This window comes from Carlito syrichta, unplaced genomic scaffold (assembly GCF_000164805.1).
Source record: "Carlito syrichta isolate Samal-C Ts95f unplaced genomic scaffold, Tarsius_syrichta-2.0.1 Scaffold303305, whole genome shotgun sequence".
Taxonomy (NCBI): Eukaryota; Metazoa; Chordata; class Mammalia; order Primates; family Tarsiidae; genus Carlito; species Carlito syrichta.
In genome coordinates this window covers 285,805-305,814 of record NW_007247401.1, presented here as the reverse complement: position 1 = coordinate 305,814, position 20,010 = coordinate 285,805, and positions in this window count along the sequence as shown.

Below are 20,010 nucleotides of genomic sequence, written 5' to 3'. Positions count from 1 at the left end.
GAAGGCTGAGGCAGAAGGATCACCAGAGCCCAGCAGGTCGAGGCTGTGGTGGCCAGGAGTAGCCACTGCACTCCAGTCTGAGTGACAGAGTGAGACTCCAACTCAAAAAGAAAAAAAAAAAGAAAAGGGACAGTGCGTGTAGCCAGTAAAATAGAAAACAATTCAAAGACAAGGAAGACTCTGTGGGAGAATTGCAGAATGGTTTGCTTGCTATTCCCTCCCCTGCCAACCAGAAGCTTCCTGAGGGCAGGAACCACTGTGTCTTGCAACAGCGGTATCCCCCAGGGCTCTGCATCCAGCAAGAGTTCCAGGAAACTTCGGGAGACCTCACTGGTATATTTCACTGCCATCTTGTGACCTTTTGGCTCTGACTGCTAAGGGCAGTGAAGTCCTCTTTTCCTTTCACACACTCCAGCCTCAGTGGCCTCCCGTGGTGGCATTAAGTCAAGGTCCAGGAGTTTCCATACTCTTAAGGCATTTGGGTGTGGAATTGCAAAGGAAAATGTTGAGGCATTATAACACATGGTCACTTCTGTTCCAATGTTGTTAATCATACTAATGATAAGAACCAATATTTCCTGCACCCCTAATAAGTACCAAGCCCTGTACTAAGTACTTTGCTTATACCATATTTTTAATCTGCACAAAATCCATTTTACAAGTAAGGAAGTAAAGTACAGAAAGGTTGAGTAACTTGCCCAATATCATTCAGCCAGCCAATTCCAAATGAGAGCCCACTGATCTGGGAGCCTATGCTCTCCTGGGATAAGGAGGCATGGGCCCATAGGAAGCAGGTCAGGCAGGCAGGGTCCTGGATGAGTGCTGGGTGGGAGGCTTTTGATGCAGCTGTGCTTGACCCAGGAAGTAAGAAAGGAAAATGAGGGCATAGCAAGTTGTGAATTCAGGGCCTCCTTGCACAAACAGCTTCCTCCCAGTGTTGCTCTAGACCTGCCCTGGAGGTTGGCATCACTAGGAAAGGGTGGGGGAAAAGAGTGGGAGTCAAATGGAGGGCCTTGCCAATCCACCTGCTTTTACTGGAGTCTTTTTCAGTGTTAGAGAAACTCAAGGCTAACACTTAAAATGCTAAACGCCCAAGGACAATTTGCAAGATTTTAAAAACGACTTTTGGCCTTCAGTTGCTGAGTTTTAAAGATGGTACTTAAAACACATTCTGTTCACAGAGGAACTGGGAGCACCCAGGCCCCCAGAGATGACAGAAATCAACCATTTGCAAAACTACACTTCTATAGTATTCTAACCTGTGGGGTTTTTTTCTTCTTTTCCCTTCAGCGGTCAGGAAGGGAACGTATGTAAAAGACCTAGAAGGAAACACGTTTGAGAATCTGTTGACTAAAGTTATCTATTCTATCCCTGTTCCCTGTGAATATGGGAATACCATGATGATGGGAGGGTTAAGTCCTGGGGGTGGGGTATAGGGGAAATAGTCACCATGGCAGCAATTAATATGAGTCTCCAGTTAGAATGTTTCCAAAATTTCCAATGGAAAAGAAGTTTCTATACATGGAAAAGAACCTGCTGGGGGACTATTGATGTCCATCAACAGAATGCTTTTTATTTTCCTTAAGATAAGCATATAAGGCTGGGCACAGTGGCTCATGCCTATAATCCCAGCATTTTGGGAGACCGAGGTGGGAGGACTATCTGAGCCCACAGGTTCAAGACCAGCCTGAGCAACTTGGAGAGAACTCGTCTCTACAATAAATCAAAAAATTAGCTAGGCGTGGTGGTGCATGCCTGTAGTTCCAGCTACTTGGAAGGCTGAGGTGGAAGGATCACCTGAACCCAGCAAGTCGAGGTGTGGTGGCTGTGAGCATGCCACTGCCCTTCAGCCTAGGTGACAGAGTAAGACTCCAACTCAAAAAAAAGGAAAAAGAAAAAGAAAAGAAAGATAAGCATATACTTCAGGTTCAACTTTACATTAAAACTCCTACAAAGTCATCTCCTGGAATACATGTGGTATTTGCTTCTGCTTGTCAATCTCTGCACATGCCCCGCCCCCCTGCACTTTATATATAATTCCTGATGTTATAGGAAATGACATCAATATGGAGGTAAACATACATCTGCTTTCAATATGTCATCGGTCCATGTTACATTTGGGGAGCATTTAACAACAACAAAATTGGAACCTTGAATTCTGGAGAAATTTAAACTATGGAAATGTTGCAGAGTCAGGCTCACTAAGCTGCACACACCATTCATTCATAAACTGACCTTCAGAACAGAGCTCAGAGGTTTGAAGTATAAATGGAGGGGTGGAGGACACTAATTTGAGCATTTCTCACTCAAAGAAAATGTTCAAAGAAGTACAGACATTTGAATCTCTGCTACAAAAAGCCTGAAGTTTACTCTCCCTACTGTGACTCTTGGAAAATTAGGCTCTTTCTCCCCCACGGGAGTGAGAGTAGAAAAAAGAGAATCTAGTTAAAATATCTCAGTTTCCCCTTGCTTTGTCGTTTCTTCAAAGACAGTAATGGAAAGATCCTTAGGTTACTTTAATATTTCAAAATGCCTAAAGAACTTATTTTCCTTTGTTTTGGTTGGAATTATATCAACTCTGTGAGTGACCGTGAATTATAACAGACTAATGACGGGAGTTAGTGGTTGATACATCTTTAGGTTAACAACTAAACGAATTACTACCAAGTAAATGAAGCTTGTTTCTGAAGAAAATCTTTCAAATTATGGGGTCTGTGAGGGAGAAATGAGTAACAGAGCCATTACTGATGAAAAGATGATGGGCCAGCCTTCTAATGGGAAGTAAATAAGGATTTTTCTCTCCTTTCAGGTTAACTTTTATTTTGATGGTGTACATTTTATGTCCCAGAAATCTTGCTCAAAAGTTGTGTATAACATGAATTGTTGTTTTACAGTCTGGATGCTGGAGAGAACCAGAGAAGTAGATTTGAAAGTAAAAGATATTTAATTGAATTGGCTTTTGTTTTGACAGATGTTTTATACAGTACTTTGCCTGTTAAGAACAAGATGTTCCAATAAATATTGGATAAGTGGGAGAGAAAATTTACTACAAGGCCATAAATCAATTGGCAAGAGGTCGTAAACTGCAAGATTGGTGCTCAAAGCATTTATTAGATTATCAGAATCTACGATTGATCTGTAGCTTTATCTACCTTCCCTTATCCATCATTTTTATGGGACATGTGAAAGAGTTATAAAGGATAAATTGCGTTTAAAAAATTAAAATACAGGTTTTAGACAAAGCACTATGCCAGAATATGGAACTAGATTAAAATAAGTAATAAACCAAGACAGTTACTCAAAATAGAGATATTTGGGTCCCTTGAGAGGAGATAAGTACCAGTTTAGTAGGAAAAGAAGTACTAAGACAAAGAAATCATGGAAGTTTTAAAATACAGAGGGGTCCCAGAGATTGTTGTGTCTGATTCCCCATCATCATAGTACAAACAAAGGAATCAAGGTCAGCAAGGTTAAGGGCCTTCTACAGCAAATACAGTTCGTTAATGGCATCAAGGACACTATTTCTGCTAAAGATAATGCAGAAAGGTTTTATGTTTTTTTTTCTTTTTAGAGAGAATATATTTTTATTAACATAGAGGTATACAGTTTTAACATAAGACTCTCACATGCCATAAACTCCTGAGAATAGAAATTGGTTCTCATTTTTACTACATTTTCTTGAGTGTCAATAGATATTTGTCTGCAGATGTCAGAAAGTTTTGGAGTCTCATCTTTGAACCTGGAGTGTGTGTTCTGCACACCTACTCTCACGTGTTGGCAATGCAATGGTGGACAAGTGGACTAAAAGAAGGGGATACAGTGTCACCACATGCAAGGCAAGGGTGACAAAAATCAAGCACATGGGGCTTGTGAATCACATCCTGCCTTGGGTGATCCAAGCCAATCTCTTTTTGGGTCAAGCTGTAGGTGCTGACTCAGCAGGAGGCGGGGTCAGACTAGGGTGGGGCAAGCCAGGTACTGGGTGTAAACCTTAAGGTGGTTCTCACTCTCAGGAGTATGCATTATTGACCCTGAACTTCCACTCCCTTGAGAGTGAATGCCTCCTTAAATTCTATGTCCTGCTGCTTTGCTTGCCAGAAGAGACCTGCCAAAGCAAGGGACAGCGGGACAGCCTAAGGGAAGGGGGTACAGTGAGGACACAACATCTCAACAACTAGTTCCTAAGTGCCCTCGTGCCCATCTACCACACCCTGGAGACACAAGAACTGAAGGACGGGAGGATGGGCAAGACAAGGCTCTGGAGATGCTTTCAGCCACATAGAGGAGGCAGGCGTGTGCAATCTTATAACATGGGCATAAACTCAATAATTCTCACCTGTTAATTATTCCCAGAGTGCTGTGGAGACACAGGAAAAATTGGGGAAGATATGTTGGAAGAGGTAGTATTTGAGTTAGCACTGAGAGACACAAACGTGCTATTCAGATGAGGAAAAGAAGACCAGGTGGGAACATCATTTGTGCCCAGGAACTGGAGTCTCCTCCAGCAGAGGCAGCAATGCCCAGGGAAGCTGGGGCACACTTAAGGCCCAAAGGTGGTAGCTTCCAGAGGAAAGGTTCCACCAATCTCCAGTGTTCTGCAAACTGGGACAGATGAAATACAGGACACTCAGTTATTACTTTTTTTTTTTAATTAAGAGACAGTGTATACCTCTGTCACCCAGGCTGGAGTACAGTGGCATAATCATAGTTTACTGCAGCCTCGACCTGCTAGGCTCGGGCGATCCTTCTTCTGAGTAGCTGGAACCGCAGGTGCGAGCCACCACGCCCAGCTAGTTTTTTGATTTATTTAGAGATGAGGTCTTACCAAGTTGCTCAGGTTGGTCTCGAACTGATGGGCTCAAGCAATTCTTTCGCCTCCACCTGTCAAAGTGATGGGATTATAGGCATGAGCCATCATACCCAGTTTTTTGTTTTTTGTTTTGTAAAGAGGTGTAGCTTGCTATGTTGTGCAGGCTGATCTCAAACTCCTGGCCTCCACCAAACCTCCCACATTGGCTTCCCAAAGTGCAGGGATTACAAGTGTGAGCCACCATGCCTGGCTTAAATTTGAATTTTAAACAAACAACACATAATTTTTTAGTAGAAGTACAGTATGCCACAAATATTACACAGGACATTATGCTTTAAAAATTGTTATCTATCTGAAATTCAATTCTAACTGAATGTTCTATATTTTTATTTGCTAAATCTGGCATCTCTATCTGAATAAAGCCAGTAAAAACGTGAGCAGGGTGGAAGCGATGAGAATATATTGAGGAAGGGCCCCAGGGAGCTTCACAGATAGATTCAGACTGTCATTCAGCATGGCAATCCTCTGCTCTAAAAGGAAAGAGATAGAAAGAATCCTAGAGCTGGAAGAGAATTCAGAGCAGCAGTTCTCAATCCAGGATGCACATTAGAATCTCTCAGGGGAGCTGTTAAAAACATCAGTGCCTGGAGTTCATCCTTAGAGATTCTGATTTAATTGGCTTCAGTGTGGCCTAGGTATTAGCATTTTTTAAAGCTCCCTGGGTGGTTCTAATGTCAAACAGAGTTGAGAACCACTGCTTTGGAGACCGCTTAACCCAATCTTTCAAGGCAGAGGGCCAGACAGATCTTAGCTTAAGATCCACCTCTATCAATTCCTGGTTGTGTGGCCTAGATGATGCCTATTTCACCATCTGTAAAACGGGGATAATACTTGTTCCTACATTATAAGGTTGTTGTATAGATTGCCTAAGACTTCCACTTAGATACCACCGATTGAATGCATCCATTTAAACCCATTTTATCCTGAAGTCCTACTGAAATGATGGTAGAAGGATAAAATTGTACCAACCCATGCACCCGCTTACTAGTGAACTCCTGGTCTCAAGCAATCCTCCCATCTTGGCCTCCCAAAGTGCTGGGATTACAGATGTGAACTGAAGTGTAACTGCCTGCAAAGGGGAAGAAGCGATACAAAGAAAGCCAATTTACACTACTGAACCCTGAGAGATTCAGAAATGGAGGCAGTAAGATTTCCTATAAGTCAGCCCGAGGGGTGAACTAAAAACCCAGAGGATTCATTGATAATGTGCTTGGGGAGTGGAGAGACCCCAAGGCCACTTCCTCTAACCCCTGCATCTGGTGATGGCCCCTCTGCAGAAAGAAAGCAGAGAGGAATTGACTCAAGGACACTCTGTAGACGTTCAAGGACACTCCAGGCTGCACAGTGAAGGAGAGGGTGAAGAAATTGATCCAAAATAGGAGAATAAAGTGAAAGACCACAGACTGAATGGGATCACTGCCTCCCAGTGCTGACAGCAGTGACACACTCCAAGGGCAGGTGACATTCTGAAGAACCTGAAAGATGGACAGATGCTGGCATGTGGGGATCTCACAAAGAAAGTCCGAGCGCCCCCCTCACTCTAACTCACAGCACCTCCCCTCAACTTTTTAGTAATTCACTAGACGGCAAGGATAGAAGAGATCAGAAGAGAGCCTCTAACATGGAAGACACAGAGATAATTCAGAGAGAATAAAATAATAAACTATAATAAACATGAATTAAAATATTACAGTAATTATCCAGGAGATCTGATATATGACTAATAAAAGTTTCAGCATGAGAAGATAGAAACTGGAAAAAGTAAATTATCACCTAATACTAGAAAAGTTTCCCAGAAATCAAGACATGTGTTTCTAGATTGAACAAGTCCAACATGTACCAAACCTCCTGACACCTCCACAAAATGTGGGGTGGCTGCTGACACCGAAGTATATCGCCATGAAACTTTAACATCCCAGAGATGTTTAAAGGTCCTGAATGTTGAGAGAAGGAAAGAGAGGGAGAGAGACAAGGGGTGGGGGATCAGGTACAAAAGATTTGGATTCAGAATGCCATCAAACTTCTCAGTAGCTAGAAGCTAAAAGATAGAAGAGTCATGAATGCCTTCCAGATCCTAAAGAGAAATTATTTCCTGCTTAGAATTCCATACTCAGCAAACTACGAGTCAAGAGTAAGGATAGAATAAAACCACCAGACATAAGAGGTATTTAAAAATCCTATCTTCAGCCAGGCTCGGTGGCTCAGCCTGTAATCCCGTGGCTTTGGGAGGCTGAGGTGAGTGGATTGCCCGAGCCCACGGGTTCGAGACCCGCCTGAACAGCGAGACCTCATCTCTACAATAAAATCAAAAAATTAGCCGGGCGTGGTAGCACGCGTCTGTAATTCTGGCTACTTGGAAGGCTGAGGCGGAAGGATCGCCAGAACCCAGCAGGTCGAGACTGCGGTGGCCGGGAGCGGCCACTGCACTCCAGTCTGGGTGACAGAGTGAGACCCCAACTCAAAAAAAATAAAAATAAATAAAATAAATAAAAATTCTATCTTCTATGCTGCCTCATGACTACTTTTATATTTGCTAGAAGATGTGCTCCATCAACACTTGGGAGAAAACCAAGAAATACAGACATGGGATCCAGAAAGAGATCATATACAGGAGGGATGTAAAGAGAATTCCCAGGGTGAGAGCGAAGGGAAGTCTCAGAATGACCACATGTGGTAGACCAAGAGATTCATCGGTCCAGAGTGCAGTGGGACAGAGGACTCCAGCAGGGATGCCTCCAAAAGGAGAGAGAACCGAATGATGGCTTGTTTGACTCATGTGACAATATGGAGAGGAGATTTATGCTTCTATTGGAAAGCTTGAGACTTCATTTTTTTTTTAGGCACATAGAAAATTAAGCAAATAAACAAAGTGATTATGGATTCTAAAACAAACACAAGTAAAATAAAGAAAACAATGTAATGGTATGATGCTTTGAAAATATTGCTAATAGAAATGTAATTTATAGACATTACCACATCAACAGTGAATATTTAATTCAAAATTCGGGAGGATGAGGGAAGCAGAAGTGGAGGCAGTGGAGAGGTTGTATGAGCTAAACCACACTCTTCAGCCAGTAGAAAATGTCTATTTTTAAAAGGAAGCAATAGCACTATGAGCAAAGTATTTAGAAATCTGGAGATAAAAAACTGAGAAACAATTATGATAGTTGCTTTTAGGATGGGATGAAGCTGAGGAACGGACTGCTGTTTTTCATTACAAAACTTCTAGTTCCATTTGACTTTTTATACCATATATACATATTTTCTTGATGTCGGTTCTAATACAGTGTTTTGCATTTAATAAGGGCTCAGTGAATGTTGGCTACTATTATCATGTCCTAGAATTGAAACTGAACAAATGGAGATATCGTGGCATGCCTGAAGCGTCCTTCCCCTGAAATTATCAGAAGCAGAACTGGATCCTCTTTATTCAAAGCATTTTAAAGGGCAATTGTGTTAGATCCAGATATGAGGTAGTCCCAATCCATGAGTTTTGGTCTGGTTCGTGGTTGAGGGGAGGAACAAATGTGCACATAACTATTTCACAAAGGACACTCTGGTAAGCACTGGGCAACAAGGTTTCAGTAGTTATCAAGCCAGCCTCTAACCAATATGTCCCTCTAATGTCACACCCTCAATGCCAAAGTGGGTCATAAATATTGAGGCCTATCTGCCATAGATGCTAAATTTTAATGCATGAGCAATTAGGCTCTCTGGAGGTAAGATATGCAATTCATCACAGTTCCCTTTTTTTAATGTTCAATTTTTAGGGCAAAGCCTGTATCCATATTATGAAATTTACAACAGCAATCAACAGGACCATTCGAGTAGCTTTGGTCATTGACTACATAGTGATTTTTACTTCAGCCGAATTTATCATAAAGCTGGGCTCTCTTTTTTTTTTTTAAGAGTTCGAGTCTCACTCTGTCTTCCAGACTGGAGTGCAGTGGCCACTCCCGGTCACCGCAGCCTCGACCTGCTGGGTTCCGGCGATCCTTCCACCTCAGCCTTCCGAGTAGCTGGAATCTCTTAAAGCATTACCAGCATATTCTCCTTCTGGTGCCTTCCTGGCTAAGTGGTGGTCAAAACATCCCAAACAGTCAGAATTTGGTAAGAAGAGCTATAGAGAGTCAATCTTCCCCCTTTTACTGGCACGGGTATCCTTACCTAGGGTTGCCACGCTGAACAAGTTCGCAGAACTGCAGGGTTGAGGCTGTAAAATGGTCTTTCCTGAAAATAAAATAATAAAAAAAATCAAGCTCAGCTGGAGTCTGATTTAATAATATCTGGCAAGCTAGCTATATTATTTTTGAACACACAGACATAAATTTGATATGAATAATAAAACTGAAGTATAATATGGACAAAGGAAATATAAAATTCACCTAATCTTCAAAAGAAATTCTATACTTGAATAATTAACTATACTCTATTTATAAAACTAGAATAATTGAAAACAGGATTTTCAGTTGATTCATATAGCCTCTGAAATATTTATTATTGCAAGTCGAAAAGATCTGTCTGGGGTTTGTCACCGAAAATGTCTAAACTCAGTGTCCAGATGTTTATTTAAGTTGCTCCCACAGAGTTCTAATGTCAATATCAGGGGTTATCAGAGAGCATCACTGTGTATCTTCCTTGACTAATATTCTCATTTCTTCTGCATCTTTGATGTTTTCTTTCATTAACATTCTTGGCCCATATCCACAAAAATCTGCTACGCTTGCATAAAACATTTGTCTGCAGATTTGACATACGACAATGCCCTACTTCTCCACAAAGATAATACTGTATTTATCAGCAGCTATCACTTAGACATTACAGTGAGCAGCAGAGAATCCATTGAAGAGAATAAAAGGGAATATGGAATCCAGATTTTAGAATGCCTGACTTGCAGATTCCAGCTTCCTGCCTATTCTTTTTCCCCCGAATGTCATGTAAGGGAAAGTTACCACTGGCCATGAGATTTGTCACCACAAACCCATGGGCACTCCCTCCCCTCCCTCATGCTCATGTACCCTGTCCTCTTTTGAAAATCTAAAGTAAAATGACTTTAAAATAAAGAAAACCAGGCCCTCTGTCAAAACTCACTTCCTAAAGTTCCTGCAGAATAAGACACCTGGGAGTACATTTTAAAGATAGATTAGATGATGTCCTTTCCCTTTGTGTGAAAGTGGCCAAAGACAGAATGAGTCTATTTTTTAGCTGACCAGATGGAGATTTTTAAAAATCAACTACACAAAAGAAACACATGCTTAAAAAAAAAAAAAAAAAATTTCCTCCTTTCCAAAACTAACTGAATTTTACACAAATTGTTAAAGTTCCTGGAAATCAAAGGAGAGATGAGTAAATGAAATTTGCAGGAACATTCAAAAGAACCCTGTGCATCTGAAGGTTGGTCAGATCTTCCAAGCTGGGATCAGATGGGGAGTTAAGACCAGCTAGAGGTAAATACTATTTATCCTCTGCTGTTCACCGCATTAATTAAAAAGAATTAAATTTGATTTGCACTCCAATACAAAGTGAAGAAAAAGTTTGGCACAGATGTGAAAAACCACTAATGATACTAAACAGTGCCCTTTGGAAAGAAGGAAATCACTCCTGGGAACTGTGGACAGATTAATTAGAAGGTATTACCTACAGGAAAATTTCCACCTACACTGTTTATTTGATTAAATCACAAGATTCATATACTCATGTAATTCAGCCTGAGAGGCGACTTCCTAGCACAAAGTAGTCACTCAATAAAGGTTTACTGGCTTTTCAATGAACAGCTAGTCCAACATTTCTTTATTAATCTCTATTACATAAAATTGAATCTCCAGGTAAATACATCTGGAAACACTAAGTTAAATAAAGTTAAACAGATTTTTTACTCTAGGACCTTTAATATGCTTAGGGTGATTTGGAACTTCCATGGAGAGTGGGTAAAGGGAGGAGAGATAATGCTGTATTTCCCAAACTCATTTGACCACCAATTTCCACTTTTCTCAAGAATTTTTGTTTTAAGAAGTACATTTTGGGGCATGTTGACCAGGTCCAACTCCTTCACTTTAGAAACTGGACAATTAAAATTCCGAAAAGTCAAGTGACTTAATCAAGCACTCAATTTTTTAAAAAAATTATAGATATGTGGGGTACAAGTCAACTACACAAGCAGGCCGCATGCAGGTGAAGTTTGGGCCTCCAACTGTCCTTCAATTCCCCTGGTTTCGAACCAGGTATGCTTTGTGATGCTCCCTCCCTACTTCTCCTGGTACTATCCATAGAGTGACCATCCCTCCCTTGTGCAAATGTGATTAATGTTCAGGTCCCACATATGAGTGAGAACATTTGTTATTCAGTTCTTTGTTTCTGTGATAGATCACTAAGTATGATGATCTCCGACTCCATCCAATTTGCTTCAGATTCCATGATTTTGTTCTTCTTTATGGCTGTGTAATACTCCATAGCATATATGTACCACATTTTCTTTATCCAGTTCACTTTTGATAGGCAGTGGGAAGAACTCAGCTTGTTAACAGCAAAGCAAGAACTCTGCCATCTTCCCTTCCCCTGTATATCTTGATTCTTCTCTTCCTCAGAGCACTTTTGTTGCTTTCTTACTAGTAGATTTATTTTTACTTCAAGTTCAGCTCAAAGGGAATATGCTTTTAAATCCAACATTGGCGGTAACACAGTGTTAGCTAGTGATGTGCTATACTAATTTTAGCACTATGTGGTCTCTTTTGAGTATAAAAGATCATTTTTTGGGGTATGGAAGTTAACTTTTTTTTTGGTGGGAGATAGAGGTAAGTAGAATTCGTGTTTTCATAGCACCCTTCCATTATACTTCCCACATTTATAATTATCAGGATTTCCCCTTAGACCATTCATTTTAAGAGGTCAAGGAAATAACCCTACCGTCTATTACATGGTGTGTTAGTGTTTGTGAATATCAGTGGAATGAATGAATTAATGAATGACCAATTGAACAAACCAACAAACTATGTCTTGCTTTAAAGAACTTAGCTCTTTGAAGAAAAGAATGACTCAACACCAACACCAGAAGACAGGAAATGATTTCTATTTCTAAAGAAGATCCAGGCTGAGAAAGGGCCTGGGCAGGATGACGCCATGTGACCTTACAGAATGACAAATACCTTGTTGGTTTCTCAAAAAGAGTAACCAAAATAGAAACAATGTGGTCAGTAATCAGGTAAAGTTTGCAAACTGCTTTGTTTCTAGTGTTGTCCATACTTGTTAAATATAGAATTTAATTGAAGAGGGGCAGACATGGCAGGAATATGTATCTAAGGTCAACAGTAACAGTAATCTTTGGTAAATTACCTTGTTAGGAAACTAACTTAGCCTGAAAATCTAGAAATGGTTTAAGACTATACTTGGAAGAAACATTAAGTGTCACTGAGTTTGGTATTGTACCCTCTAGTGGTGAAAGCCCTCTAATGGTGAAAGCCCACGGTGCTGGGTTGGGAGGGTAGCCTATGGAAATTTCTGGATGGTCACTTTCCCTTCCTACTTGCAGATTGGGCCAATGAAGATTTTGTCTCAGATTTTTAACTGGGGGAGAAAATTCATTTTAACATTAATAACTTGCATAATGCTTCCATGTGCAAATCCTCTGGAAAGAATTCATGGATCAAATCTGAAGAGCTATTCTGTCTGGGCTCTGGATGTGCCAAGCCAAAAATTCTTGAAAAATAAATGTGGTTAAGAGTATTTAGATCAGGCACAGTAGTTCATGCCCATAATCCCAGCACTTTAGGAGGCAGAGGCAGGAGGATTACTTCAGCCCAGGAGTTTGAGACCAGCCTGGGCAACACAGCAAGACTTTGTCTCTATAAAAAAAAGTAAAAAACTTAGCCAGGCACGGTGGCAACTACCTGGCAGGCTAAGGCAGAAGGATCACCTGATCCAAACAGGTCGAAACTATGGTGAGTCGCATTCGTGACACTGCACTCCAGCCTGGGCAAGAGTGAGATTTCCACTCCAAAAAAAAAAGAAAGAGCATTTAAGCAATTTGCATATCATCTCTGCTATTCTCAACTAAGTGACCATTTTCTAAGGGGAAGAACATTTTTCCTCCTTTCTTTTTAAAAATCAGTATAATGCAAAGGGAGCAGTAACAGATACACATACACCCATGAACTCAACCCAGGTATATGTTCTGGGATGCAGAGAGGGGGCGGCTCCAAGGGAAGGAATGTGGCAGGGCGTCCCGATGAAAAAACCCATCTGGGACTTGAGAAATCTGGATTCAATTCTTGGCTCCATCACGAGCTCACCGCATAATTAAGGGGGCAAATCAGCTAATCTCTCTGTCCTTCACTTTGTCCTTTTTAAAATGATAGTATCTGGCCCCTCCCCACTTCTTAGGAATGCTATGTCAGCAGAGGCTGGGACTGGGACGTGGGGCCTCAGAGGCCAATTAGCTAGAGGCAGCAGGGACCTGTGTCCAGCCCCTCCTGCCCCCGCCTGTCCGGCAAATTAATGTCTTTGGTTACACAGGGTCTCCCTGAGAGAGTGTGAATGAATTTCAGACAACCCAAAGCTCTTCCCTTCAGATGATGAAGCAAAATAACATTTCTTTTGTGAAGAACACATTTCATTTCATTGCATAAGATTACTATCGCTGTCATGAAGAAAGGCATGATTAGGCACATGCAGGGAGGAGGCCCATCACAGAAGAAGCATTCGCCTGAGAGTCAGGAAATCTGGGTTCTGTCCTGATTCTGGCAGCTGCGTGACCTTGGCTACATCCCCTAGTAATAATAACTACTGTTAACAGGGAGCTTATAATATGTTGAGCAACAGGCAAGTATGAACTCTTGTACTAGTGTGTCTGGCATATACAAGTATACAATAAGTGCTCATATACAGTAAGTGCTCAATAAATGTTAGCTATTAGTATGATCTTCTAATTTAATCTCCTAATAACCTTATGAAATAGGACCTTATTGTTAATCCTATTATGTAGATGGGAAAACTGAGGGTCAGAAAAATGGCTGCTGTTATATGCTCCCTAGATCTCCTTCAGGAATGAAGAATATGCATATTTCTCCAGCCACTAGAAAGGCTGCCAGAGCAGAGCCCTCAGCTGTCAGCCCTCTTTGGGATTCTCTGGCTGAAGAAAAGTGGCTCGCCCACTGCCATGCTTCCTTCCAGGGGCAGGCCACAGCCACTGATTGATCATACATGGTCAAAAGGCCTGGCTTCCTGTATTCGTCTCCTTGGGCTGCCATAACAAATTACCACAATCTGGATGCCAAAAAAACCCAGAAATTTATTCTCTCGCAGGTGTGGGGACCAAAAGCCTAAAAAATCGAGGTATGAGCAAGTTGGTTCCTCCTGGAGGCTGTGAGAGTCAGTTCTATGCCTCTCTGCTTGTTCCTGGTAGCTGCAGGTAATGCTTGGTGTTCCTTGGCTTGTAGAGGCATCACTCCTATCTCTGCTTCTGTCTTCACCTAGCCTTGTCCTCTGCATGTCTGAGGATCCAATCTCTCATTTCTTTCTCTTATGAGGTCACCAATTATTGGATTAGGGCTCACACCGAATACAGGATGATCTTATCTTGAGAGATCTTCATTTAACTACAACGGCAAAGACTCTGTTTCCAAATAAGATCACATTCACAGGTCCTGGGGATGAGGACTAAGTCACAGCTTTCAGGGGCCTCTATTCAGCCCACTACACTCCCCACAAGGGAACGCCTCTAAAAGACAGTCCAAGCTCCAGAGCTCCCTGGAGGTCGCCTGCGTCCTTGTTGAGACCTCATCACAGCCCACTTTTTTGTTAAAGAAGGTTCTGAATTGTACCTAGACTTACTTTTTCTCCAAAGATCGTATTATGAAATTTTTCAAACATACAGAAAAGGAACCCTGTAGCACACGGCCATCTATCAACTACCCACGTTCTGCCACTCACATCAATTACACGGGATCCCATATTTGTCTGTTCATCCATCCTTCCTCGATCACGCACTTATGTTTCTGCATCTCAAAGTAAGTTGCAGATTTCAGTACACTTCTTTAAACTTTCTACTTTGAAATTTTTTAAACACTGGTAGCCTCATATACCCATCACTCAGATTCACCAACTACCGACATTTTTTGTTTTCTCTCTTTCCCTCACTCTCACTTTTCTTGAGCAGTTTAAAACAGACAACATATCATTTCATTCACAAATACACAAAAGTATGCATCCTCTAACATAAAAGGGTTTCATATATACATTTAACATAACAAAGTTATTTAGTTTATCTAATACCTAATCCTGGTCAGTTTGCTCTGATTATCTCAAAAAATGTGTTTAGTTTAGAATCCAAATAAGGTCCATGTATTACAATTAATTATGTCTCTTAAATCCCTTCTAATTTTGTAACATTCCCTCCCTTGGCTTTTTCATACCATTGATTTGTTGAAGGAATCAAATTATTTATCCTGGATAATTCACATACTCAGTTTGGCTGGTTATAACCTCAAGGTATGGTTTGACCAGTTCCTCTTTCCCTTGTATTACCTGTAAACTGGTGGTTAGATTACACTTCAGTCCAGTTGCTTTTCATGCACACTCTGCTTCCTGCCCTTCCACAGATGTTTCTTAGAGGAGAGCTCCCTAATAAGTGTCCTGCACACTAATCTCCATCTCAGTGTCTGCCACAATGATATACCTTTCAAAGTCCCCCTAAACTTCAATACAGGATCCATGTTTTTTTTAAATGCCTTTGTACTCTAATCCAATTCTGCATTATTCCATGAGTACCTCTGACCAGATATAGCCAACTTCTCCATTTCCCAGACATCCTAAATGTTCCTGCCTCCTTCCTTTGCTAATACTGTGTCTACCCATCCCCACTCCACCCCTCCAGTCAGCATCCCACCCATGGTTCAAAGCCTAGCTCAAGCACCATCCTTCATGGAGTACTCATGGCTTCCGTGCCTGGAAATGAGGTCCTTGGTCCTTTCTGGATCACTGGGCCCTGTCTACCTTGGATAGTAATACAGTGTGCACATGGCAACTCTGTAAGGTCCGAGAGGGCAGGATTTGAGTACAGTATGATATATGAATGTCTTGCCCCTGCTCGCCCTCAATTGTATTTCCCAAGGTTACCGTCCTTTTCTCTTCCTGCTCTGTGCTCTCCCTAGGTGTCTAATCAGTGGGTTTCACTCACCCTCCCTCCTGGAGGAGCCTCTTCCTTGATCACCAGTCACGACATTTCTCCCACGAGTCAGGCCTGCCTTTCCAATGGCCCCTAAACCTGCCTTTGGGACTTCCGGCAGCACCCCCACAGGTACAGGTCCAAAGCTGAGCACACTTGTCATCCCCTCAAACCTGTTCTCATTCTGTGAACTCAGTTCCTTCCACCCTGTCTCCCACACTTAGGAGCCCACTCTGACAGAAGCACCCTTACCACTAAAGAACAGATGTCTAGGTATTCCTCTGTGAATGCTGCTGCTTCTGTGACATATGGTGGCATATGAATTAGGGTCATGCCTGAGGATAGAAGTGCAAAAGCCATGCCTCATGTAGGGGGGCTCTAGGTGGGCAAGCTGACTCTTCTGTTATCTTCCATAAAGGTGAGGATATAGGCAGAAAGGCGTTAACATGGAACCCTCCTCCAGGAAACAGGCTGGAAGCAGGAAGAGTGAACAGTTGTTATATACTTAAGAATTGTCTTATTCTCACAACAAGCCTACGAAGTCCATGCTACTATTATTATCCCTGTCTTTCAGACTGTGGAGGTTCAGAGAGGTCAATCACCCTGTGAATACATGATGGGTTTCAGCTGCTGACTCCAGCAGGTGCTAGGTGCTGGGCTGGTCCTCTGGGTGAGGCAGTGGCTGCAGAAGGTGGAATCTAAGATCTGGGAGGTGTGAGCTAGAGAGAGGCTACACCCTGGACTGTTGTTATGCTTCTTGTCCTCTGTTTCCCTGGTTCCTTCTTAGCATAAAGGAAAATACCTGTGAAAACTGCAGCCTGTAACAGCACCACTGTCAGAACCAGAGGGGAGGATCTGCCCTTGGACTCAGTGAAAGAGCCTTAGTGACATGAGCTAGTGTTCTCCCCAGTGGAGGCCAGGCACTGGTTGTTGAGAATTCAAGCAATCAGTGCAATAGGAAAGGCCACTGGGGAATGGAAAAGGGCGCTTGACTGAGAAAAACAGATACAAGTCTTAATAGTGTGTGACATTGAAAAAGCCCTTACCACATTGGCCCTCAGTTTCCTTCTTGGGAGAATGCCAAAATAAGAATACCGTTCTCACAGGGCAGGTCTGAGACTTAAGAGAAACCATGGATCCAAAATCATTTTCTAAACAACAAATTGCCATGTGGTGGGAAGCGGTGCGATCCACACAGAAGTGAAGAGGCACTCGTGCACGCAGAAGTGGCTTCCCACACCTGCCCTTCCTTTTCTCCATCTGCTCTTTTTCTCCTCTCATTTCATTCACTCACTCATTCATTCATTCATTCATTCAGTGATCAAAATACTATTGAGTGCCCACTATGTGCCTAGCACTATTATGACCCAGGGATGTAGCAATAAACAAACAAAAGTACCTGCATTCATGTTCCAGTTGGGGAAGTCAGCTAATAAACAAACAGGAACACATACAATTTGATGGAGAAAAATTAAGCAGCTAAGGGGGGTTTATTCTATATTCACTGGCATCCCTGATAAGGTGATATTTGACTAGATACTTGCAGGAAAGGAAGAAGCCAGCCCTCCTAACATCTGGGAAAGGAACACTCAAGGCAGAAGGAACAGGTGTGCATAGGCTTTAGGTAGGAGCGCCAAAGAACTTATGCCAAGGTCACCAGTGAGCTTCATGCTTTAAATTCAATAGTCAATTCCCAGTTCTGCTTTTTTTGACCGCTCAGCAGAATTTGATAGTCACTCTCTTTCATAAACCTTTTTTTACCCTGATTTCTGGAACACCACTCTCTCGGAGGTACAGGCACACCACATTTTACTGCACTTTACTGTACTTCTTAGATATTGCATTTTTTATAAATTGAAAGTTTGTGGCAACCCTGGATTGAGCAAGTCTATTGGCGTCATCTTTTCAAACATCATGTGCTCACTTTGTGTCTCTGTGCCCTATATTGAAATATTATAATTCTCACAATATTTCAAGCATTTGTATTATTATTATGTCTGCTATGGTGATCAGTGGTCTTTGATGTTATTATTGTAATTGTTTTGGAGAGCCATGAACTGTGCCCAAATAAGATGATGAACTTAATTGACAAATACTACGTGTGTTCTGATGGCTCTATGCCCAGCCATTCTCTCAACTCTTTCCCTTTCTTTGGGCTTTCCTATTCCCTGAGATATGACTTTATGGAAATTAAACCAGTTAATAACCCTACAATGATCTCTAAATGTTCAAGTGACAGGAAGTTGCATATCTCTCACTTTAAATCAAAAGCTAGAAATGATTAAGCTTAGTGAGGAAGGCATGTTGGAAGCTAAGATAAGCCAAAAGCTAAGGCTCTTACACCAAAAAGCCAAATTGTGAACGCAAAGGAACAGTACTTGAAGGAAATTAAAAGTGTTCCAATGAACACAAGAATGATAAGAAAGCAAAACAGCTGATATGGAGAAAGTTTTAGTGGTCTGGGTAGAAGATCAAATCAGCCACAATATTCCCTTAATCCAGAACCTAACCCAGAACAAGACCCTAAATCTTTTCAATTCTGTGAAGGCTGAGAAAGGTGAGGAAGTTGCAGAAGAAAAGTTTGAAGCTAGCAGAGATTCATTCATGAGGTTTAAGGAAAGAAGCTGCCTGCATAAAAGTGCAAGGTAAAGCAGCAAGTACTGATGTAGAAGCTGCAGCAAGTTATTTAGATCTAACTAAGGTCATTGCTGAAGCAACCAATTTTCAGTGTAGATGAAACCGCTCCCTATTAGAAAATGCCATCTAGGACTTTCATAGTAGGAGAGAAGTCAATACCTGACTTTCAATCTTCAAAGGACTGGCTGACTCCCTTGTTAGGAGCTGGTGATTTTAATGTGAAGTCAATACTATTTACTGTTCCAAACATTCTAGGGCTTTTAAGAATTATGCTCTATAAATGGAACCACAAAGCCTGGATGACAGCACACCTGTTTACAATATGGTTTACTGAATATTTTAAGCCTACTGTTGGGACTTACTACTCAGAAAAGAAAAAAATATTTTCAAAATATTACTGTTTACTGATAATGCACCTGGTTACCCAAGAGCTCTGATGGAGATGCACAAAGAAATTAATGTTGTTTTCATGCCTGCTAACACAACACACATTCTGTAGCCCGTGGCTCAAGAAGAAATTTTGACTTTCAAGTCTTATTATTTAAGAAATACATTTCATAAGGCTATAGGTCCCATGGATAGTGATTTCTCTGGTGGATTTGGGCAAAGTCAATTGAAACCTCCTGGAAAGGAATCACTATTCTAGATGTCATTAGGAGCATTTGTGTCAATAAGGGTAACTGATCTCAAACCAGGCAAAGTGGGGACCAAAGAAGGTCCAAATTTTACCTTACAATGACCAATTCTATACCTAATTCTGAATTGTACCCTACATCTTTAAAATAATATTTTAAAAAAGATTTTTAAAAAGAACATTTGTGATTCATGGAAGGAGGTCAAAATATCGGCATAGGAGTTTGAAAGAAGTTGATTTCAACCCTTACAGATGACTTAGAGGGGCTTAAGACTTCAGCAGAAAAAGTTACTGCAGATGTGGTAGAAATATCAAGAGAACTAGAATTAGAAGTGGAGCCTGAAGATGTGACTTAAGATAAAACTTTAACGAATGACGAGTTGCTTCTGACAGGTGACCAAATAAAGTGGCTTCCTCAGATGGAATCTACTCCTAGCATAGATGCTGTGAACATTGCTGAAATGACAACAAAGGACTTAGGATATTACATAAACTAACTTGATAAGGCAGCAGCAGAGCTTGAGAGCACTGACTCCAACTTGGGAAGAAATTCTACTGTGGGTAAAATGTTATCAAACAGCATCACATGCTACAGAAAAATCTTTCACGGAAGAGTCAATCCGTGCAGCACTCTTCAGTCTGCTTTCCATCCTCATCCTTCTGCCCCTTCATTTTCCATTTTCCTCTTCTCTCCTATCACCCTCCACCACC